Source organism: Grammomys surdaster, unplaced genomic scaffold, assembly GCF_004785775.1.
Source record: "Grammomys surdaster isolate TR1022 unplaced genomic scaffold, NIH_TR_1.0 125977, whole genome shotgun sequence".
Taxonomy (NCBI): Eukaryota; Metazoa; Chordata; class Mammalia; order Rodentia; family Muridae; genus Grammomys; species Grammomys surdaster.
Genome location: NW_021620793.1, coordinates 718383 through 742330, shown reverse-complemented (window position 1 = coordinate 742330; position 23948 = coordinate 718383). Strand labels below are relative to the sequence as shown.

Sequence of the window (23948 nt, the reverse complement as noted above, 5' to 3'; positions counted from 1 at the left end):
GGCAGGAGAGGCAGGAGAGGCAGGAGAGGCAGGAGAGGCAGGAGAGGAAGGAGAGGCAGGAGAGGCAGGAGAGGCAGAAGAGGCAGAGGAGGCAGGGGATGCAGGAGAGGCAGGGCCCCAAGGCCCTGGGCTGTGGTACAGGTGGTGGGCAGGAGAGGCTCCCTGTTGCTAAGAGCAGTCTGTGTCGAGGCTGACTGGGAAAAGGAAGGCAAAGCATCTTCACTGGGGGAAAAAAATAAAAGAGGCAATCAGGTTCCCACACGGCTGTGGGACTGGATGGGTTCTTATCTTGCAAACGTGCCTCCTGGTCTCTGGCAAGCAGGCCTGTGGGGACGACAACACAGCTGTGGGATTTTTTTATAGTGTGCTTTGTGCCTTACCTGCAGCTTCTATGTTCTGTGTGAGACAAATTGGATATCATAAAACGTAACAGGAAGGGTGGGAGGAGCCAGCGAGTGACAGATGCATGCGTCTGCAGAGTGGGCCACCCCCAGCCTTCCCCCATGGTCTTTACTGAGGGTCCTCTCATCCCTCATACACCATGGTGTCTGTCTGTGCTGGCCTTGCGCCCATTTGGCCCTGCAAAGCTCAGTCCTGGAGAAGGGTGGGGGAGGGGGAGGAGCATGAAGGGGAGGCTCTTCTGGCTTTATAAATGGAGGGGTATCCTGGGTACTCCTCGTGGTCCACCCTCCTAAGGGCGGTATCCACACATCCACTCCCATTGAAGCTGGCCAGGGGCTCCAGACGGGAAGCTAGGCGGCAGGTGGCTGGTAAGGCTCGCTGAGCAATGGACAAGCTGGTCTTCGGACTCCCACCCCCACCCCTCTCTGAGTAAGCACTGTTCCAGATGTCCACACTGCTCCTTCTTTGGGTAGCCTCCTGGTCACTGTTCTGACGTCTCCGCTCTGCAGAAGACCTTCTCCCCTGGCCACCTTGTCTATAACAGCAATCCAGGCTGGGGAGACGGCTTGGTTGGTGTCTTAGGGTTTCCACTGCTGTGAAGAGACACCATGACCAAGGCAACTCTTATAAGGACAACATTTAATTGAGGCTGGCTTACAGGTTCAGAGGTTCAGTCCATTATCATCAAAGAGGGAGCACGGCAGCATCCAGGCAGGCATGGTGCAGGAGCAGCTGAGAGTTCTACATCTTCATCTGAAGGCTGTGAATGGAAGACTCACTTCCAGGCAGCTAGCATGAGGGTCTTAAAGCCCACGCCCACAGTGACACACCTACTCCAACAAGGCCACACCTCCAAATAGTGCCAGTCCCTTGGCCAAGCATATACAAACCATCACAGTTGGTAAAGTACTTGTGGTCCACACTGCATACGGACCTGAATTTGATCCCAGGACCCACATAAAAAGCCAAACAGGGCAGTACGCGTCTGTTATCCTATCCTTGGAAGGCAGAGGCAGGGAGCTCCCTGGGGCTTTCTGGCCACCCTATCTAACCTAAGCAGTGAGCTCCAAGTTCAGCGAGAGACCCTGTCTCAAAGCTCAACTGAGGAAGATACCCGGTGTCAACCCACAGTCACCACGCTTGTGCGTGTGTGCGTGCGTGTATGTGTGTGTGTGTGCACACACGCGTGTGCATGTTCACCTCTGTGTTGCTCTCACTTTCCCCATAACCCACTGTTCACTGTCCTGATACAGCAGAAGCTTCCTCAGTGGCTCGTCCTCTGTCCCTTGTGCACTAGAGACGGTTTCTTTCATTCGCCGCTCTCTCTGAGCCATCCGTAACTCCTGGAAGCCTGCCTGGGGCTGTCAGTGCCAATCGCAGTAACTTGGGTGAATCTAATATGAGGTAGCAGCAGCTGGGAGCCCTCGAGGGTTGTAGGCAGGAGGCTGACGTGTGGCGTACTGGTGACGCAGAAGCTGTCCCCTCTGTAGCTGTCCTCTGTCCTGAGCTCTTCTTCTGGCTTATATCAGCAACCCCATCACCAATGCGTGCTTCGGACGAAGCGGCTTTGAGGTTGGGCTCGTGGCTCAGGTGGGAGAAAATGCACCTGGCATGGATAAAACCCTGCACTCCGTACCCAGCACTAAGTAGACAGGGCAGGCAGAGTGGGGCACGGCCTGGGATCCAGCGCATGGGATGGGGACATAGGAGGTATAGGGACTCAGGGCCATCCTTGGCTGTTTATCACATTTGAGGTCAACCTAGGCTACATGAGACCCTGTCTCAAGAAAAAGAATAGAGTGAAGCCAACTTAGTAGCACACGTCCTAGAAACCGAACACCTGCCATGCCTGTTCCTGGGCTGGCCCTGTGACTTGCGACTCCTAACTTGTTGCCTCTTAGAGCTAAAGCCTCCCCCTGAACTCCCTGAATTCCGGAGCTCCTACTTTTCTCTAGCAAGGATCTCTGTGATGCCAACAGCCACTTGGGCAGTCCATTAGGAGCACACCCTCAAAGTCCCTCTCACCATAGGAGGTGACATGTTCAGACACAGGCATCTCTGAGGGTGCATCCTTACACAGCTGTAGGAATCTGTGGAGCACCAGATCTCAGTGTCTGCAGTAACCTTCTCCGTGGAAGGCGACCTCATTGGGAATGGGGGAGAGGGTGTTCCCCTCTTCCCTTTGCAACCCTAGTTCCTCTGCCGGGGTCTGGTGCAGAACAGAACCAAAGCCCCATGGCACCTCTGGGGCAGGAGTCCACTAACCTACCCACGTGCTCCACAGAACCCAGCTTGGATCCATACAGTGTGCATCTGTGGGACTGAGTCCTCACCCTGCCGAAGATGCTCTGTGGGCCAGGAGGAAGCTTCCTCTAGTGAGGGAAACTGAGGCTGGAGAGGGAGGAGGGGAGGAGAGGTCAAATAAGAGAAATGACAGCTCACAATGACAGGATCTTCCCGAAACACCCTTCACATGGGTCCCTCCCATGAACAAACCAAAACATAGTGGATGCTGACTCTGGAGCCCCAGTCTCTGATTTGCCACTGACTGCTTTGGAGCCCTGGCAAGTCACTGTCTCTTAGGGTCTCAGTTTTTCCCCCTCCAAAGTGGAGATGGTGATGGTGGTGTCTATCTACAGAGGGTTTATCAGACAGAAATGAGGCAGGAAGTGTCCAGGGCTGGCCCAAGGCACATGAAGAAAAATGCTGATTTCCGGGGAAGCGGTATATGAGCCACAGGCCTTCAGGAAATGCTGACCCTTGCTGGCCGTGGGTCAGGCATGATTCTGGGCTCCATGGAGACGACTATGGACATCCAATTTCCCAGGCTCCCCTTTGCCACAAGGGTAGTGTTCACCGTGGCTTCCATTTTATAGAGGGAAAAACCAAGGCCTGAAGTTGCCAAGCACCTGCCTGAAAAGGCAAGGAGCCGGCGTGTATAACAAACCCTCCCTCTCAGCCGCAATGCTCTGAGCCCTCCTCACTCAGCGCTGGTGCTCAGAGCCCTGGAACCCTGCCCTGGATCTTTCTGGAAAACTTGGACGCGGTTCCTAAGCAGGGGTATCTTCTTCTCATGACGGCCATCCAGGGACCACGTGAAAATTTGGCTTTGATCAAATTAGGCCCGTGTTGTGGCGTAACTTTCTCCATTCACCGCAAAGCTAATAAACTAATAAATTAGACAAATGAAAATATCCCTGGCCGGGGCCACACACTAAAGCATCGCCGTAATTGCTTTCACCGGCCGGGGCCAATTTCTCAAATTTCGCCTTGGCCAACTTTCCCCAGCTTACCGTGTCCCTAATAAGGCATAGCTCACTTTATAAACATTCAATTGACTTACTTATTTTAAATACAGTAGAGCTGAAAAGCACCCCATGAACCCACTCTGGTGCATTTGCTTCCTTTGGAGGGAAATCCATCCAGAGTTTGCAAAACCAAAGATCTCCAGTGTGGGTCAACCCAGCCCAGTGGGTCAGCCCAGCCCAGAGTGGTTGTTCCTTCCTAGCCAGAGTGCACTGTCTGAGGATCTTGTGGGCTGTCCACACAGATAAAGATGGCACAGATTTTGGGTGATACTTGTCCCTGGAGCTGTGTGGGGTCCTGTGCTGTGACTTCCATGGGTGTCCATTTAAGGGACCATGTACCAATCCTTCTCAGATGAGCCAAGCTTTGCGAGAGAGAAGTGTGGACCAGACCAAATGACTTGCCTAGGACTACACAGAGCATGACCCAGCAGAGCAGAGGCCTGGATAGGATTCGGTTTCCACAGCTGGCGTGTTGAGGTAAATAGTTTAAATCGGCTGCAGGTTAAACCGACTATCTAAGCTGCTGCAGCTCTGCCTAGCTCAGCCACCATGTTCTGTGGCCAGAGGCCACGTGCATGCCACAGCTAGAAGCGACCAGCCAGAAACACCAGCCCTGCCACCCACGAGACTCCAGCATGGGAGATGGCTCTACCAATCTTCCACACTGTCTCCGTAAGGCTGGGCATTGCCCAGACCATCCCGCCACACACTCGGGCTCCGGGCTTGGTACAAATGAGACTCTAATGTTTAGATTATCCAAAGGCTTTATATGTTTGGTAGTGATCAATAACAAGATGGCCACTCAATCAGAAGTGTAACCCAATACCCAACCTAGATATACCAACTACCTTTGACTGCTACAGACACGTGAACATCTGCCCCCATGTTCCGCCCCCCTCTCTCCTAGCTCCCCCTCTTCGTTCTCCTCCTCTTCCTCTCCTTACTCCTCCCACCTTAGCTCCTCCTATGCTGGTGCACCTCACCTTGTCTCTTATGCTCTCCGTGTGGATGACTGACATTTCCGGCCTGGCAAACAACGGGGGGAGGGGGACCCTGACTGCTAGGAGATCCACTCCTTGAGCTTATGGGAGCCTCGTGGATAGGGGTGGACAAGCAGAACTGTGTCTGTGCTCAGGTTCAAATGCATGGTGAAGTTAACTGTAAGACTCCCGGTGTCTGCTGTGGTCATCCTGGCTGTGCTGGAGGAAACAACGGGGGGGGGGGGGGACAAGGACTTCATGCATTAGCTAGAGTCATAGCTGGTGCGGATGAGTGAGCCGAGGCTGGATAAAGAAACAAAAAAACAGCCTTCCAGATATAATGCATGGCAGAGGTGTAGGCTGAGTGGGGTATCCAGGGACCCCTGTCTGCTGTGATGTGGAGATCCCAGCCATAGACAGCAGCCTCTCCCACCTACAACCAGGGTGTCACCAGTCACCGTGTGGAGACATGGGAGCTGTCATCTGAGAGTCCTCTTATCTTGGGATCTCTGTCCTCATGGTCCTTCCTTCGTAAGCTTTGCCTAACTGTCCAGCTGCTGAGGGCTTCCTCTTGGCAAGCCTGCCATGCCCATCACAATGATGATTTAACGTGTGTCTGGGTGGCTCCTTCCATCCCCGCCTGCAGCACTAGCAAGCAAACTCCACTGGGACAGGGAGCATGACATCACTGTCACTGCTGTCCCGGTTATTACCCTGGGAACCATGAAGTGACACATGTAAACTAAGTGGTATTAGTACATGGAGGGAAGAAGCTGGATGGATGGACAGACAAAAAGATGGGTAGGTAGATAGGTGTAGGCATAGTCGCTTGGAGATGGGTGGATGGATGGATGGATGGATGGATGGACAGACAGATGGATGGACAGGTGGATGGGTAGATGGATGAATGGATGGTGGATGGATGGACAGATGTATGCACGGATGGACAGATGGATAGACAGATGGATGGTGAATGGATGAATGGTGGATGGATGGACAGACAGACTGATGGATGGATGGATGGTGGATGGATGGATGGATGGATGGATGGTGGGTAGTGAGTGAGTGGTGAAAATGAATAAATGAATGGTGGATGAATGGTGGATGGATGGATGGATGGATGAATGGGTGGGTGGATGGATAAACAGATGGCTACACTAGATGCTAAAACCCCGAGCAGAAACCTCATCCCAAGGCTGGCATAGCAAAGTCACTCCCTGTTGGTGAGGTTGGAACCAGAGCCCAGGCATGCTCTAACTCGGGGTTTCGGCTTCTTTCCTGCTCACTTTCTGGAAAGCAGGGCCCATGATGAGAAACCAGGACCCAAAGCCAACCCCAAACCTGAGGCATGACACAGGCCAATTGGGGTTGTCAGCCATGCCAGTCACTGGGTCTGGGCTCTGCCAGGCAAGATGCCAATCAGCAAGGCCAGGCCCTGGAGACCATGGCCCTGTCAAAGCAGAGCTACCCCTGGCCTCTTCTTCCTGGCATGGGCCTGGCCAGCCCCATGAACCCCAGCATGAGCTCCAGAGCTGAAGACTGGGGGAGGAATATCTCCTTCGACAGGGATAATCACCCTAAGCTTTCCAGAAGCCATAGCTTCCCTGGCCCTGCTCGGAGCCGCAGAGAGTGTTCCTCCTGCACGACCTGTCTCAGGCCCTTCCATCTCCCAGCACAGGCATGGACAATTGTCTCCACCACAGAGCAGTCCCTGGCTCTCTCCATACAGTCAGGTCCCTGAGGTCACGGTTGTCCCTGGTTCTCATCCACAGTCTCTAAAAGCCCGATTTCATTTGCTTCGTGTTTAGGGGAGGCAATCATTCTTCAGGTGTGCTATGGAATACGCAACTTGTACCTCAGTCTCCCCAAATGCCAACTCGCCCTAAGCTCTCTCTGGAGCTACAGAGAAAGTACGGCACCATTCCCTGTGTCCAGCTCTAGGTACCAGCTAAAGTCAAGTAGCTTGTAGGCTGTCCTTAAAGGACAGGCACCGCCCCTTGGACAGGGCTGATTGGCATCTCTTTCCGCCAATCCCTGGGGATTTTACATCCAGTGTCTGCTCCTCAGGGTCGGGATTAACCATCCCACGAATCAAGCTCTCGGAACCCATACAGTCTCAAGTAAGCTGTGGCTGGCGTTGTCCATGCCAGTTCCTCCAGGGTCTGCATCTGGTCTACTGCAGGGTCTATGACTAGGGAAAGAACCTTCTAGTCTTTCTCGCACTGTTTTCTCCTGTGCAGCTGGCAGCAGAGAGACTAACTTTATAGATCAAGATGAACCAGCTGTCCATGGTCACAGCGCCCCCTAGTGGTAGGGGGTTCAGGAATGAGGACAGCGCCCTCTAGTGGTGGGGCTCAGCTTTCACCAATCTGCTGAATTCCAGAACAGGTACAAAGGCCACGAGTTTCAATCCTGTTCTGGAAACTGCTAAGCTCTCCAGAACCTGGATCACCAGAGAACCAGGACTCAGACATCCAAAAATGTCTGAAATATAGCCATCCATGGAAAGTGTATGTCAATAGCAGCATCTGCCTGAGTTCCCGCTGGGCATCTGGGTCCCAGGACTTCACTGCCCTTCACCCATGATCTCCCGGCATGTATCCACACCCTCCCCAGGCCTCTCAATGATGCACAGGCAGAGCCAGTAGCTGGAAGAAACATGAACCTTAACATAGACATAGAGTGAGAAGATGCCTCTTGCCCGTGTTGGCTCTGGGCAGTGGCTCTCCATAACATGAATCCACCTGTTATTTTACTTAATGCTGTCAGCATCACTTAGGGAGGATGCCATGATGGCACCAGTTTTCAGATGGGGAAACAGAGGCACTGAGTGATAGAGAAACTTTCTCCAAGTCAGAACGTGGAGGAATAAGGTTCAAAGCCAGGCCACTGTTTCATATTGTCTCCGGTTCTGTTCCTTGGGTCTGGATACTGCACAGCAGGAGTAACCTTGGCAACAAAAGCCTTGCATCATGCTGGTAGTGGGGGGTGCTGTAGGATAGTGGGCTGCACTGCACCCTGGTGCTGGTCAGCTGGGATGCAAGTGGTGTTGCCATAGAATGAGAGAAAGATCCAGCCAGGCCTTCCTCCCAAGCTCCCCTCAGCTGCCCGTTCTCACCTCCCCAACACTGCCACAGAGCACAGAGCATGTCGCCCATTCTGGCGCTCAACAGACCACAGATGTCAGAGGCTTTGGACGAGTGTGGTGTCCACTAGCACACACCAGCCTGCTGGCCGCTGCTCACCTCCGCAGGCTTGCCTCCATTGGTGAGGTGAGCCTATGTATGTGTGTGTACATGTGTGTGCAGATGTGTGTCTGTGTGTGTGTTTGTATGTGTATGTGTGAGAGTGTGCTTGATCAAGTGAGACTGTTCCTGTCTTGGCTTTGGGGATAATTCAAGTGACTCCCCTAATACTGTGAGCCCACTGGGACACAGTGGGAGTGTAGGTGGCTGCTCTCAGTTCTGCTGGGGGTGGGGGTGCCCACCTTAACACCCAACCACCCTAGTTCTGCCTCTCTCGCCCTTTTGTTAGCTCCCATGAGTCCCTTCCTCACCGACCTGGAACTTGAAGGTCAGTCTACAAGTTCCGTGAGACTCACATTGATTCCCTCTGTCTAACTGAATCAATAACACACGCCGGAAGATCGAGCGATTGCGCCTGGAAATCTGTATTTGTGGGGTTTCCGTGAGGAGGCTAAACATGGGGCTTTTGCTTTAGTCATTAGTTCCAAATTATAGTCATCAAACACGTAAATAGAGGCTTTGAATCAAAAAATGGCCTCTTTGGTCCTCACAGTCCACAGCACTGTATCATAGAATGAGTTTGGGAATATATCGGAAGGAAGGAAGGAAGGAAGGAAGGAAGGAAGGGAGGGAGGGAGGGAGGGAGGGAGGGAGGAAGGAAGGAAGGAAGGAAGGAAGGAAGGAAGGAAGGAAAGAAGGAAGGAAAGGAGGACAGAGGAAGAGAGGGATGAAGGCAGGGAGGGATAGAGGGAAGAAGAGAGGAGGAGGAAGAGGGAGGGAGAGAAAGAAGGAAGGGAGAGAGGGATGCAGGTGGGAGGAGGAGGGGGGAGAGAGGGAGGAAGAAGGGAGTAACAGAAGGAAGGAAAGGAAAGGGGCATTTAAACCAGGAAAAACTGTTCTCGCTCTGCATGTCAGGGCTCCCGGGTGTCAGGGATTCAAGTCACTTCTCTCTTGGTATCTCCATTTTCAAGATCTCCTCAAAGTTCAAAGAGGCTGCGCTAGCTTCAGCCATTACATCTATACTCCCATGTGTCCATGGGCTTTCCTTGGGTCCAAATACTGAGAGCGACAACTTAGAGGTGGAGAGATTTTTTTTTGGGGGGGGGGCTGTCAGTCTGTGGTAACCTGGCTCTGTCCCTGGAGCCTGTGGTGGAGCTGAACATGGGACATATGTGGTAAAGTAAAAACAGAGCAGGAGGAGAAGACAAGGTCTCGATCCCCCCCCCAAGGACACACAGTGACCTCCCTGTCCTCTTTCCCAATTGGGTTCTGCCAGCTACCATTGGCCCTTTAGCCCTGGAGTCTTTTAGTCCATTAGCGTTGGCAGAGATGGGGCTCTGGAAGTCCTACCTGAAGTTCTCTCCTCAATCGCATGGCTGCCCTGCTGCAAGGAAGCCTGGGAAATGTAGTCCTCATTCCAGCTAGCCTGTATCCATAGTAACTGTGGACTGAGTCATCCTCTGAAGCCTCTGGGACCATGGTTGTTGTGAGTTTGGAAATTTTTCAGATTCTGCAATATTTGCTCAAGTATTAATGAGATATCTTGGGGATGAGCCTCAAGTCTAAGCATGTAATTTGTGTTTCCCAGTCTCCTAACATACACAGCTTGAAGGCAACTATATGCTGTATTTTTTTTTCTTAAACAATTTTGTTCACGGAGCAAAGCTTCCATGGTTGAATTTTCCACAGTGGCATTCTGAGCATGCTCAGAAAGCTCCAGACTTCAGAGCCTCTCAGACCCCAGAGTGTCATGTTTGGGATGCTCGGGCCATGCAGCCATGAAGAGGAGAGATGCTGAATCATGTAGCCACCTCCTCCAGGGTGAACTCACGGGCGTGAGAACCCGGCTCTGCCCCGGCCTCTCCGCATCCAACACATCTAGGAATTTACATAGTGTTTATCTCGTAAAGTTATTCTGAGGACTCACAAGGACAGGAGGGAGAAGTGTGTGGCTAGCAAAGCGTCTGAAGTTTAATGTGAGCTTGGGACTGCTGTGTCCATCCACACATCCCTCCGGATGTCACATGACCACCCCTCAGGTCAGGCATCTCTTTTCTATTCTCCTTCCTGAACACTAGAAAAACCAACATGGAGGCCTCCCCTACTCCTAGGACACTCTGCCCCACCCAGTCTGTATTTTCTATAAGATGTGCATATGATCATATGATCATGCTATCTGACATGATGTTATGTGTGTCTGTGCATGTATGTACACGTGTGTAGAGGCCAAGGGCAACTTCAGGTGCTGTTCAGACACCATCGTCCGTGTTTCGATACAGTCTCTCATGTACTTGAAACTTGCTAACTGGGCTAGACTGGCTGGTTAGTGAACCCCATTGGATCTCCTGTCTCTTATCCGCACCCCACCTCCATCACTGAGATTACAAGCTACCCCTGGTTTTCTTACATGGGCCCTGGGGATTGAACTCAGGTCTTCATGCTTGCAAGGCAAGCACTCTACTGACTGAGCTATCTCCTCCAGCCACTGGTTTATGTGTTCAAAGCTTACTTTACATGTGTGTGTCTGCCACATGCAGCTAGACTGTGGGCTCCCGTAGACAGTGGTTGTTTGTGTTGTGTTGGGTTTAGATTTTGAGACAGGCTCTCACTGTCTAGCCCTAGCCAGCCTTGAATTTGTTCTGCAAACGAGGCAATCCTCCTGCTTCTGACTCCCCAGCACTGGAATTACAGATACGCATTATCTTGTCTGGCTAGACAGTAGATTTTGTTTCTTTTGTTTTTACTCTGATCTGCCTTACTCATGGCTGTATTTCTAGGATGTAAGACAGGCTAGCACATAGTAAGTGCTCAGAAAAAGCATGCTGACAATAATAAATGAATGGTAGGATGCTCTTCGTCCTCCAGCACCCAGCACTGCTGTGCTCCTTGTCAGAGACAGACTAAGAAGACAACAACCTTTCTGCTTCCGGCTCCCCGTGGCAGAGAGCCCAGCACCGAGCACACTAAGATAAAGACCTATTACCGTGGATGGATCTCGGTGCCGGCCAGAGTCCAGGCATTTTAATTTTGTTTTGACAAAGAGGCTGATGGGAGAGGTTAGCAAGGCCCCCTGTCTCCCATCTGCTGCGGCCCTGGGTGCCCCAGGCTGCCCTTCTCTGCCTTTGGCAGCGTGAAGCTCAGGACTGTGAAATGTAATTGGCCTGCCCTACTTTTTAACAGAATGCAGACTGAAGGATTGGGTTTTTGGTGGGCTGACCCGTTTAAGAGCCTTAAGAGGGAGCTGGGAGTTTCAATTTTCCACTGCCAAAGCCTGGCTGTTTTTAGCTTGGCTTTGATGAAGCAGCAGGAATCGGGTTCGGCCTGGGGTCACCCATCAGCTGACCTCATTGGGAAAGACCTCCTGCGGGGCTCCAGGCCCAGCTGCTGCCAAGCAGGGAGAGTTAAGGTTTGCTTTACTGATCTGAGTAATTGGTCCTGTATCCCTCTCACCCATCTATCCCAAAGCAGAGAACCCCACCCCCAACTACAGGATGCACCATGAACTGATTTCCAGACTCAGCCCCTGCCCCAGCCGTTAGCGGAGGGACCCCTGAGTAAGTGCTTGGCCTCTCCGGGCCTCTGTTCCCAATCCGTTCAACCTGCTCATCATTCTTTCCTGGCTGAACTGTGCCTGACTGACCCCCCGGGGGTCAGTGTGTACCAACTGCTAGGCTGTGGGCTGACCCCTGGGTTGTCAGGCTCTGAGGTCATAGCATGACAACCGGCTCCCTGCAGGAGACAACTTCAGGCTATTGAGTCGATCAACAGCCACATAGTAGGGTCCAGCCAGGTCTGCCCAGCCCTACCCAGGAGCCCCACTCTGAAGTGTGCTTCTCTGGCGTCCTGCGGCTTTGCAAGGGGTCAGGCCCTTCACTTTGAGTCTGTCTTCTGATCCTTTGTCCAGCTGAGAAGAACGGCCTGTGGGAGCTTTCATCCCATATCAGAGGAGGTCATGTGATGGTTTTTTATTAGAGTTTGCTTCCAGGGGAAATGAAATAAGATGTGCCGTCTACAGTGACCAGAAGGCAGGGCCAGGCTGTGCATCAGGCCCAGGCTTTCATGGCTGGCCCCAGGCTGGCCTAGAACTACAAAATCTCTGCCTTGTGACCTCCGCTCCTTCTGCTTGCCCTTGTGACCCTCAAGTCACTGGCACAGTACCGTCCCATGGTAGAAACTCTCTGGGCCTCTTTTTTCTCTGCTGGTGGCTGTCACCACATTGGAGATTAGGGTTCCTTGAGGAGAGTGACCAACTGAGCCATAGCAGAGGACACTGCCTGGCTGAGTTCCCTGACTTTGAGTCAATAGTGATCACCATGACAACCAGCAGCCTGTGCCTCAGTTTCCCCTCAGAGCTGTTCTGAGGACTGAGATGGGAGAAAGGTACAAATGCTGAATATCCTGTCTCAGGACACTCACCTTTAGCTAGCCAACTCTGGGAGCTCCTCACTCACAGAAGGTTCTAGAATCACCCCTATGGCCATGATTGTCCAGGTGGCTGAGCTCTGGGGGAGGGTGGAAAGAGTTCAGCGTTTAAAGTCCTTGAGGAGAGTCTGTCATGAAGCAGGGGCTCAGGGCACAGGCATAGACACAATGCAGGCCTGTCCTCTGGCGTGCTGAGGACAGGTGATCTCATTCTGGCCTCACACGCATAGATGGGCAGTTGTGTTCATTAAACAAGGTTGGAATGATAACCAGGATAGAAGTGGAAGAAGGGAGCCAGGCGGGGGTGGCACATTCATTTAATCCCAACATTCAGGAGTCAGAGGTAGGTGGATCTCTGAGTTTGAGGGCAGCTTGGTCAACACAGAGAGTTCCAGGGCAACCATCTCTACATAGGGAAATCCTGTCTTGAGAGACAAGATAAGCAAAAAGAAGAGGAGGAGAAAGAGAAGGAGGAAGAGGGAGGAGGAGGAGGAGCAAGAGGAGAAAGAAGAGAAGAAGGAAGAGGAGGAAAAAGAAGAGAAGGAAGAGGAGGAGGAAGAGGAGGAGAAAGAAGAAGAGGAAGTAGAGAAAGAAGAGAAAGAGGAGGAAGAAGAAGAGGAGGAAGAAGAGGAGGAGGAAGAAGAAGAGGAGGAAGAAGAAGAGAAAGGAGAAGAGGAAGAGGAGGAAAAGGAGGAGAAAGGGAAGAAGAGGAGGAGGAGAAGGAAGAAGAGGAGGAGAAAAAGGAAGAAGAGGGGGAGAGGTAGAAGAGAGGAAGAGAGGCTCCCCACTCTTCTCCTACTCTGCTGACCACCAACTCTGGTCAACATCTGTGACCTTCCTTATGCTTCTCTGGCTGGCTTGTGCAGGAACAAGGGACAGAGACTTATGAAGACAGAACCAGCAGGATTTCTAGCTCCCTTGATACCCAGCACCCTCTGATTTCTCTTTGGTCAGATGCCTAGTTTCTGGTCTGTGTCTCTGCCCAGTGTCCTTTGGTGTCGAGTCCTACTGGGCCCAGGTGCATTGGGGTAGGGAAGAAAGGACAGAAGCCTTCTGGTCCCTTGGCCTCACCATACTCCTCTCCACCTCTGCCCAAAGCTGAGCGCCAGCGGGCATGAGCAGCCTGACCGTGAGGGGCTAAATGAATCCATCAGGACCTGGAGGGTGAAGTGGTTTCCATGGTAGCAGCAAGAGGCCAGGAAGGGAGATGAGGCCAGGAACAGGATGGGGCGGGTCTGAATGAGAGAGGCAGTGGACAGAAAATCAGGGTGGAGTCTACAGAAGAGGTGGAGAGTGGACAGGGAAGGTGAGGGTTCAGGTACCAGGTTGTGAGTGTCAGCTTACAAGACAAGAAGGATCATGATAGGTAACAGGGCAGGGCAGAGGGTCTTCTCCATGGTCCCAGTCTGTCATCTTGAAGGGTCCCTCCTGCACTCAGCATCCCCAGGCTGAATTTTCTTGGACAAAATAAAATGGCAGATTGCCAAGGGGAAGCAGGTGCTGGCCAAGCTGCCCGCTGGTAAAATCATGCCCTGTGTCTGTGGAGCAGCCCTCAGGTGGAAAGGGGCGTGTCTTCCAGGCACACTCCACCCCCAACACCTCCACACTCAGGGTCAGGACAATGGATTCACTGCATCTATGAGACAGAAGCCGAGGTTCAAAGAGCAGCTGGTGCACTGTTCCACCCAGCTTCCTGCTGTCCACTTCAGACAGCTCTTCTTGAGAGAGACTGAGACAGGAGACTCCTTGGGTACTTCTCACACAGCACATGGAGGGGCGGGCCAGAGAGCAGCAGCCATTGGGCACCTCAAACTCTTGATAGAAGGGCTTCATGGTCCAGGGCAGATCTGATAGTCTAACCCATCTGTGGCAGGTGACGGTCCTCCAAAGGTCCCCGGACAGAACAGGGGAGGAAGATCCTGGTGGACATCCTGTCTACACACCACTGCCCTCCTGTCCCTCTCCATCACCCATCCCATCCCCTACCCCAGACAGCCTGTATGCGATAAGATGCCTTCAATGCCTTCAGTGTTCAGTACCCACAGAGTGGCTAGAAACCCTTTTCAGGTTCAAAGGGATGAAAAACGACACTGATGGCTTTTAAAGGCCCTGGGAAAGGAGCTTGTACTACCTCTGCCAGGAAAGGAGAGAAAAGAGGAAGAGACAGCAAAATGGTACCCAGGCCCCCACGGGGATAGGCTTTTATGGAACCTGAACACCTGCCCAGCTTTGCTTCTGCTCACTTGACCCTAGTCAGACCATCAATCCCTAGGTCCCCAGCAGGAGCAGCTCAGGTCCCAGGACAACCCACCCCAAGCACCTGGGGCAAGACCCAACTTGTGCCCATCCAGGCGCCATGTTGGGGTCTAATCCCTATATTCCTGAGTACCCCGGCTGGATGCCACAGGTCTGGTCTGAGCTCAGGGGTAGCTATTGCTGAGGCAGACTCTGTTCTATTGTTCTTGTCTGTCCAAAGATGAGATGGGCCAATAGGAAAGCAGTAGCCTCTGTCTGCTCCCAGAGGTTGCATTAACTAAACTGACTATGGCAGGAAGTCTTCCACGCAAGTCATTGCCTGTCTCCAAGGCCCGCTCCCTAACAAAAGGTATTATTTGTAATACCTTCTGTCAAGCCCACCCAATTCCCCTAAACATCAGCTACTGCAATTAGGACTGCCTGTGTCCCCCGCCCCCCCGGCCGCCATGAAAAAGCCACACAGTGGCTGGCCCTCCTCCAATCATTGGCCTTTCACCTTCCATGATGTTCCCAAGACTCAGCGAATTGTTTTCTATTTCCTTACTTGTGGGTGTGTGCTTGTATCTCTCTCTCTCTCTCTCTCTCTCTCTCTCTCTCTCTGTGTGTGTGTGTGTGTGTGTGTGTGTGTGTGTGTGTGTGTGATTAGCTGTCTGACAGGCCCCATGGTTGAGGGAACCCCTGAAGGGCTGTGACATCTGTCATTTAATTCTGTCCATTGGCACTTGCTATGGTCCAAAGCATATCCAAGTTCTACCTTCCTGTTTGGGGGTTGGAGAAGGCCATAGACAGGAACCATTTGGCCTGTCTTATAGACAAATCTCAACAGGAGAGTCCCAGATCACAGGGAGAGCCAAAAACAGGAGACTCCGGGTTTGTTCACTGGCCAGCTGTAGCCTCAGCTACCCCACCTCACCCCATCCAGAGCCTGTGAGATGCCTTGGCCCACCTGGGAGTCTGGCAGGCTCCCAGGGGGATTCCGGTGCTTGCCTAAGGTTGAGCGATGTATCCATCACTCACCCGGGTCTTCCACTGAGGAGCCCACCCCCAGTCAAGTTGTTAGCATCCTTTCCTGTTGTCCCCAGATACCTCCCTGGGGCCTAACTCTCCCACCAGGTACCTAGTCTGTCTCCCAGGCCTAGGATACTGAGAGGGACAGTGAGGTTGCCTCCGAGAGGGAGATAAGAGGCTAAGAAGACAGCTGCAGACAGAGACACAGCTGGGGCACATCTGGACCACTGGTCCTTATTTAAGCCATTCCAATTGCACAGGCACAAACAGGAGACGCAGGGCAGGAACTGCACCTCACCTCACCTTTCCTAAAAGGAGTAAGCAGTTCTTATTAGCAAATACCCAACAGCACACAAGGCTGCCAGAGACTTTACGGCCATTTTTATTAGCTCTGCCCAGGCTGGACAGGCGTCAGCATCAGAGGGTGTGACCCTGAACTGAGAGGGAAACAGGTGTTTGACAGAGACACGGGGTGGGGGGTGCGAGGGGGGTGCAGGGGGGAAGAACAGCCAATGGAGGCAGCCTGGTGGCTCCAAGAGCCGGACAAACTTCATAACCTCACACTTGGTCTCCTTCCAGCAGGGGTGAGGGACAGCTGAGCCCGGCAGGCTCTCGGCTCATAAGATTGTAGGGGGTGTGTTTAACCTACTTGCAAGAAAGAACTCTTTCCAGCCCCTCAGAGGCCCGGTTTCCATGCAAACAATGCTGTCCAAATGAAAAGGTACTCTCATCTCTTCATTAAAGCACGGCCTCAGAGGACCCATTGCTACCTGAATCCGCACTCCTAGCCTGCAACGAGGTGCCTCGTGTGTATAAATGAAGTCGTTTGAATTACAAAATGCCTTTTAAATAGAGTGCATTATACAAGTTTGGTCCTGAAGAGTCTCCTCGTTTGATTGCTGGATTTTGGCATGAGACGTGAGGCCGCACGCCATTTTCTTCCCTCCATCTGTTCCCTCCTTCCTCTGTTTTGGGCCTGAGCCAGATCTGAGGTTGCAGCTAAACTGGACTTGATCCTTATGAGAAAGGAAGCCTGGAGCAGGCTGTAAGTGTGGGGAGGGATGGGTTTGTATCCTCAGGGTCCGAAGATCACCATGGCAGCAGGATGCAGGTAGAGCAGGCTGGATGGGCTGAGGGGTGGCGGATGGTGGGAAGAGAGGAGAACAGAACAGAGAGGTCCTGGCTAGCTGACTCATAGCTTGTCAGTGACTCTCCTGTCTCCACCTCCTGTCTCACCATAGGAGTGCTGGGACTCTGGATGCACTCTTCTGTCTGCAGCTAGCTCTTCATGTGGGTTTGGGAATCAAACTCGGCAAGTGCTTCAATCCACTAAGCCATCTCCCCAGCCCAGTGGCCGAAGTTTTAAGAGGGTGGGGCCTGGTGTGCTCGAAGTCTTTAAGAAGTCTTTAAGTTATTTACAGTATATCCTTAAGGGGGGGAGACCTGCCTCTTCCTCACTTGTCTTTTCTGGGCTATTCTGCTTCTCCATGCCACCTCTGTTCTGTCACAGGCCCCAGAGTATAAGGGCCAAACTCCATGAACTGAAATCTCTGAAACAGTTAAGTCCAAATGAACCTTACTTTTGCTTAATGTAATTGTCTCAGGTATTTTGTTACAGTAGCAAAACTAACGCAGAAAAGCAACAAGGTTGCAGGCCCCATAAGACACAATGTATAGACTGCAGATCCTTGACAATGTGCTTCCTAGGAATAGATAAGGAATCCGTGGCCATAGGAATAGATAATGAAACTCTGGTTTGTTTGTTTATTTGTTTGTTTGTTTGTTTATATGAGGTCTCTGCATGAATACCTGCATGCCAGAAGAGGACATCATATCCTATTATCCATGATTGTAAGACACCATGTAGTTGCTAGGACTTGAACTAGGGACCCCCAGAAGAGCAGCCAGTGCTCTTAACCACTGAGCCATCTCTCCAGCCCCAAATCTGTGGTCTTCTAAGCATCAAGGAATGGATTGCAAAAAGACCTGAAGAAGCTTCAGGACAGCACATGGCGTCACTATGTTGATGGTGGCCGTAGTTTCAACCTGTTGGAACCTGTTCAATATGCCCACCGTATAGTTCGTCAGTTATACTTCAAGAAAGCTTAGGATGAAACTTAAACCCAATAAGCACTGGGGAAGAGGCTCCATTGGTGAAGCACTGGCTGTGTAATTATGAGGCTGAGATTGAACCCGACGCCCATGTAGAAAGCCAGGCATAATAGTGCCGCTTGCTATCCCAGCAATGAGAGGCCAGAGATGGGACAACCTCTGGAGCTCACTGGCTGGTGAGCCTACCATGATTGAAGAGCCTCAGCCCCCTGCAAGAGCCAGACTCAAAACACAGAGTGGCTGGATCCCAAGGAACAGTGTCTAAAGTTGACCTCTGGCTTCTACATACACACACACCCATGTGCATGTGCAGTCACATGCATGTGAACACATCCCCACACCCACATGCACACACACAAATGAACAATAAAAACAAAAGCAGAGCCAGGCGGTGGTGGCGCACGCCTTTAATCCCAACACTTGGGAGGCAGAAGCAGGCGGATTTCTGAGTTTGAGGCCAGCCTGGACTACAGAGTGAGTTCCAGGACAGCCAGGGCTACACAGAGAAACCCTGATTAGAAAACAAAAACAAAGCAGAAGAAAGAGAAGACAGAGAAATGACTTGGTGGTTAAGAGCACACACTCCTCTTCCGAAGGACCCAGGTTCGATTCCTGGCACCATATTAGATGGCTCACAACCACTTGTACCTCTGGCTAAGAGCATCTGTTGCTTCCGGCATCCTTGGGCACCTGCACCCCCATGCACAGACACATGCACATAATTAAAGATAAAAAATAATAAGGTAGCAAAATTTAAAGAGTAAAAATCCCCAGCAGAAGAGTGAGGCACTTGGGATACATGCTACATAGTGGTAAAACTAACCTAGCACAATACAAAAGCCCCAGAGGCGACAAGGTGGGATTGGCTTTTATTATATTATTATTATTACTATGATTTTTTATATTTATTTATGATGACCTTGTTTCTGAGGCAGGCTTATTACCGTCCAGCTGAATTCTTCTGAGAAGGAGGGAGGTGTCTATGCAGACAGGACAGACAAGCTCCCAGTGTCTCCATTCAGGCATACGTCTCTGTCTGGCCCCTGGCTGGAGACTAAGCACTGAAAACAGCATGGGGCAGTGGCTTAATAATTTTTCTTAAAATTTTAATCAATTAATGGCATAGGGGAAAGTAGGGCAGGCGCTGAGAGCTCGCCAGGCTCCATTCACTGTGTGTTTGCGCATTCCTTCATTGGGTCTCTTTAAAGGGCTGGCTTTCCTGGTTCCCCAGCAAGGCTGCACGGTTGAACCTCTCATCCTTTCCCTGGTCAGGTTCCTAAGTCCCCTGCCCGGAGCTGACAGGAGACACTCTGGAGGCCCTGAGAGCTTGAAGAGAACTTAGAGAAGCACAGTAAGGAGAAAGCACATGTCTCTTGATACCTGGGGAGGTAGCAGGCTCAGAATAGAAACACACAGAGCCAGCGGAGGCCAAATCACTCAGGAGGAGCTCAGCTCAGGAAGGAATGGAGAGCCAGGGCAGAATAGCAGGGTAAGAGAGCGTCTGCCTCCTCACCTGCCGCCTCTGGCTTGAGATCACACCAGAATACATACCTGCTCACATCACGACCAGTGTTATCCTACATCTTGTCTGTGTGCCTCAGTTTTCTCATCTGTGCAGTGGGAGGTCACAGCCGTAGAGTAAGTTCTGGTGAATGGGGGGAAATGCTCATCATGAACCCTCCTCTGTGGCTCTGCAAAGACCAGCACCTCTAGAGCTAAGATTTCACATGGGATTGCCATACCCAATCATCAGATAGCAAAAGTGAGGCCCTGGGAGGCGAAACAGACTCAGCAAATACCACAAGCTGGTCAGCAAATACCACCTGGATCTTAACAGCTTTCTGCTGATCTGAACCTCCCAGATGTTCAGGAACGCTTAGCTAGTGGCCAAGACACTTCCAGGGAACCCCTGGGCTGGGAGGGAATGTGGGTGAATGGCCAGACACAGAGAGGAAAGAGCTGGGGCGGTCTGCACAGAGGATGAGCTGTCAGGGCAGCCTTCCTGGCAGAGGTGGCTCGAGAGTTCTATGTCACTGGCCACTCCTGCTCCACCAGTCCTCAGTGGTCCCCTTGGATGATCCCTGGCGGTCTTCCCAATAGTTTTGTGAACGACGTGGCAGATGGAGAAACTGAGCCGGAGAGGAGTCACACGATTTCCTCAGAGGTACAAATCGGGACTAGGCCTGAGCCGGGAATCACATATTAATCCAACAGCCTGTTTTAACCTGCATGCTTTTAACCACCCCACTGCAGTGCTGGGGCCAGGGGTGATGACTAGAGACTTTCCACAGGGACAGGAAAGAGGGAGACACTCCACGTAGTGACGGAGTACCTGGGTATCTCCACCCCAGCACAAGGCTCAACCTTGCAAGACACACAGAAGGTTTAAATGCTGCGGCACGTAGTTGGTCAAGATACCAGAACATGCTATAGGCATAGATCAGGGCACACAGTAGGTCCAGAATCCAGGACACATAGTAGACCTGAAAGCCAAGATATACAGTTGGTCCAAACATCAGAGTACACAGTAGGCTTATATGCTAGGGAGTATGGTAGGGCTAGCTGCGGGTCACACAGTAGGTCTAAGTCTGTGTGCAGATGTGACTCTCAGGCCCCACACCCTGCAAAAGCCGCAGCTTCCAGCCCTTATCCTCACCTGGATGAGGCTCAAGCCAGCAGGCAAATGTAACATCTCTACTCCTCCTGTTCCCAGCTTTTCAAAAACACAATTACTCGCCCTTCAGAGACGCTGTCCGTGTTGGTAAACTCCAGACGCTAAACCGCATTACCCCTATCTGCGCAAAAACTCTGCAGTTATTAATAGTTTATCGATCTGATCTCAGGCCATTGCTGATGAGAGCGGCCTCCTCCCCACCCCTGCGGCCCCTTATTGCCTGTGAAGGCCTTCTACCCAGCCTGCAGATCAATGCCAGTCAGTGCTGGGGGCGGGGTGGGCTCTGGACCACTTAATCCACTTTCTGAGGACAAGAGTGGAAGCAAGATCTCAGGATTCAATGAAGGAGAGGAGGTGGTTAGGTCTGGATCAAAGCGGTGACCTGGCAGCTTTGGATCAGAGATGAGAACCAGACAGAGCACGGGACGAGGCTGCGTGTGTCCAGATTCAGATGGTAGCCGAGATAGGAGAGAGACAGAGTGCGTGCACCGGATGCTCTTATCTTGGCTACCCTTCCCGTGATTTAAGATTATCCAAAGTTAAAATGTTATCTTACAAAGCAGAAACAAGGTGTCTGCAGGAAGAAAGGGCCAGAACAGGGGCCTTGACTAGAGGGAGGGGAGGGGGTGGGGGGTGGGGCAAGGATGTTCTGTGGACAGGTCCTGGTCTTTTTTTTTCTCCCAAAAGCTGAGGCAGTTTTCAAAGGGGGTTAGGATGGTGAGGACCTGGTTTGGATTCTTCATGGAAGGGACACAGAAAGGTACAGAAACCTCACTTAAATCCTGAGCTTGGCTTCAGGCAAGAATGGGGGATTGGAAATACTGTGTAAGACCCACAAAGAGGTGGACACCCAGGACCCAGCCACTCACTGCCTGGGACCACGGAACAAGAGCTATCAAGCATGCTTGGAGTGAGTGATGTTGCTTAATGGCCCAGCCAGGCCAGGCATGAAACCTGGAGCCCAGCAAGGGGCACCAAGCCCAGCCGTAAGAATAGACCCAGATGGCAAGCTGTCTTTTCTTAAAAGCACCAAGGCGCACATCCACTGAGCTGTCTACCCCACCACCTGTGAGATGTCGCCCACAAAACATATTGTTTATGTTACTGCTCCTTGGGCCTGTCATCAAAGCAGGATGATTCCTAAACATGTCCCCAGTGCTGGGATCACATAAACACATCTGCATAGACGTGCCCATTGGGTGGTCACCTGTGCGCCTCCGCCTATGAGTCACCTGTGCCCCTTACTGTCTGGTGACATCACCCGGGAGCCTCTGACTACACTCATCCCCCGGAGCCTGTCTCTTTACACGCCCCCTGCACCTGTCTCCCTCGAAAGTCACTTAAGCAGGTCGACCGCATAATAGACACCTGTGAGGATAGCCGAAACATGTCACTTAAGGTGGCTGTCACTCAGCTACGATGCACAGCGAGCACATTGCTGCTCTCAATCTCGCTGCCGCATTACAAAGAAGATCGTTCCCAGGGGAGACAGGTTGCCTGCTGTTCCCATGGTCAAGGCACTTTCTTCTGGGAGGAGGCGGGGAGGGGGTGGCATCTTCCCCCTGACACACACACACAAAGGGTGCTCCCCACACGTCAGTCCTTCCTGACAGTAAGGAGGACCAGATGGCAACCTCTGTGTAGTCTATGGAAATGAGGGTGCTGTTTATGCTAATGAGCGCTGGGTGCTGTGCAAGGGGGGCGCTGCTGGGGAGCTGGCTCAGCTTAAAGTGACAACCGCTCAGGAAGAGGCTGGGAGCCCAGGTGTGGGGAGTGGCGAGTGGCACGTGGTGGGAGGGGGGCCGAGGAGTGGAGAGAAGTGACTTACAGGCAAAAGAAGCTGAGACAGGCTGGAACCTGAGGTCAAACTGCTCAGCACATACAAATGTAAAAGAGGCTCTGTGCAGACAGATGGGGAGGAGGGATGGAGGTTTGCACGGAAGACACCTCTCAGCTCAGAAGACACCCAGGAAGAACCTGGAGCTGACACTGGCCTCTTCATCCCCCACGGGCTGGATCATGAACAAATATGGGTGTCTCCCCTGGTTTCCTGCCCACTTTAGGAACACAGAGATCAATCAATACCCACACAGGGTCCTTGGAAACCGGCCAGCACAGGCTGTGACTTGATGAAATTTGAATTTGTCCAGCTTAGTGCCAAGATGAGGCTCCTGCTGGCCAAAGTGCCTGGATAAACCTTGACAATAATTCTCTCATCTTGGGGGCAGCACAGGATGAGGGTCACCCATGGCCTCTGGGCAGGTGTGTGCAACACTCTGGGGTGCTTGTTGGAGTCCATCTTCACTGCGGGCCTGGGGCGCATCATCTCCAATTATTTTAAGTAAGAAAGTGGGGGTTCAAAGGGATGACCTCTCCAAAGTCATGGGTTCCAAACAGGGTGTGGGGAGCATAATTTGACCTCATTTCCCAGAGCTCTTTGCGGCCTAGATGGCAGAAAGGGCTGCCACCGTTGTGAGTGTACCCTACAGGAGAAATAGTGGCATACCAACTCATTCTACCGTGACCTGACCCTGTAAGCCCTGTAGAAAGATCTAGATCAGGAGTTATCAGACTATGTTCTGTTTCCCCACAGCTTGTGAGCTGAGCATGTTTTTATGATCTTAAATGGTTGGAGGAGAAAAAGAAAGGCGTGAGAATGTTCTGTGCCATGAACATTCTGAGCAGAGCACAAAGCTTGACAAGTATAAATAAAGTTTTATTGGAAACCCAGAGCACTGGCTGATTGACAGACTCTCTTCAACTCTCTGTGTCCTAGGAGGAAACAGTGAGAAACCTTAAGTGAGGTCAGCTTTAAGTCTTTTCGGATTAGTTTTTAAATTGTGTATGTGTGAATGTTTTGTCTGCATGTATGTGTCTATAGACACCATGTGTGTGCAGTACCTGTAGTGGCCATAAGAGGGTGTTGGGTGCCCTAGAACTGAAGTTACACACAGCTATGAGCCACCATGTCAGTGCTGGGAATCAAGCCTGGGTCCTCTGCAAGAGCAACAAGTGCTCTTAGCCACTGATCCATCTCTCCCAAGCCCCAAGGTTGTCTGTCTGTCCGTCCATCTGTCTGTCTGTCTGTCTGTCTGTTTGAATTTGTGTATCTGGGGCAGGTGTGCACATGAGTGCAGTTACTCACGGAGGTCAGAGGTGTCAGATCCACCCCTGCAGCTGGAGTGATAGACTGTTTTGAATCACTCAGTGTAGATGCTGAACCCCAAACGCAGGACCGCTGTAAAAGTTCAGAGCCATCTCTCAAACCCCAAGACCATCCTCAAAGAGGAACAGAGCCTGAGGTGTTTGCTCTTGAGACTTTCCAATGAAAACACAAGAGGGAAGCTTGAGGGGACCCCCATATCCCAGGTCTGGAGACCTTGGAGGCAGAGCCTCCTTGCCCAGCCTCTGCTGAGCATGGGCGTGTAGCATTGGTCAGCTTTCCTGTGTCCACCAGGTTAGGGATTCCTTGAGGACAGGAATGTAATTGTGTTTCTGGGCATAACATGGCCCCTTCGCAGTATGGAAGGCAGGACTTTAC

The 23948-nt window shown here is 51.9% G+C and overlaps 1 protein-coding gene across 1 annotated transcript in view; it reads left to right on the top strand.

Annotated features, from left to right (window-relative positions):
- Positions 1-23948, top strand: part of Igsf21 (immunoglobin superfamily member 21) — a 219745-nt gene that overhangs the window by 156450 nt on the left and 39347 nt on the right. The gene's annotated exons all lie outside the window — the stretch shown is intronic.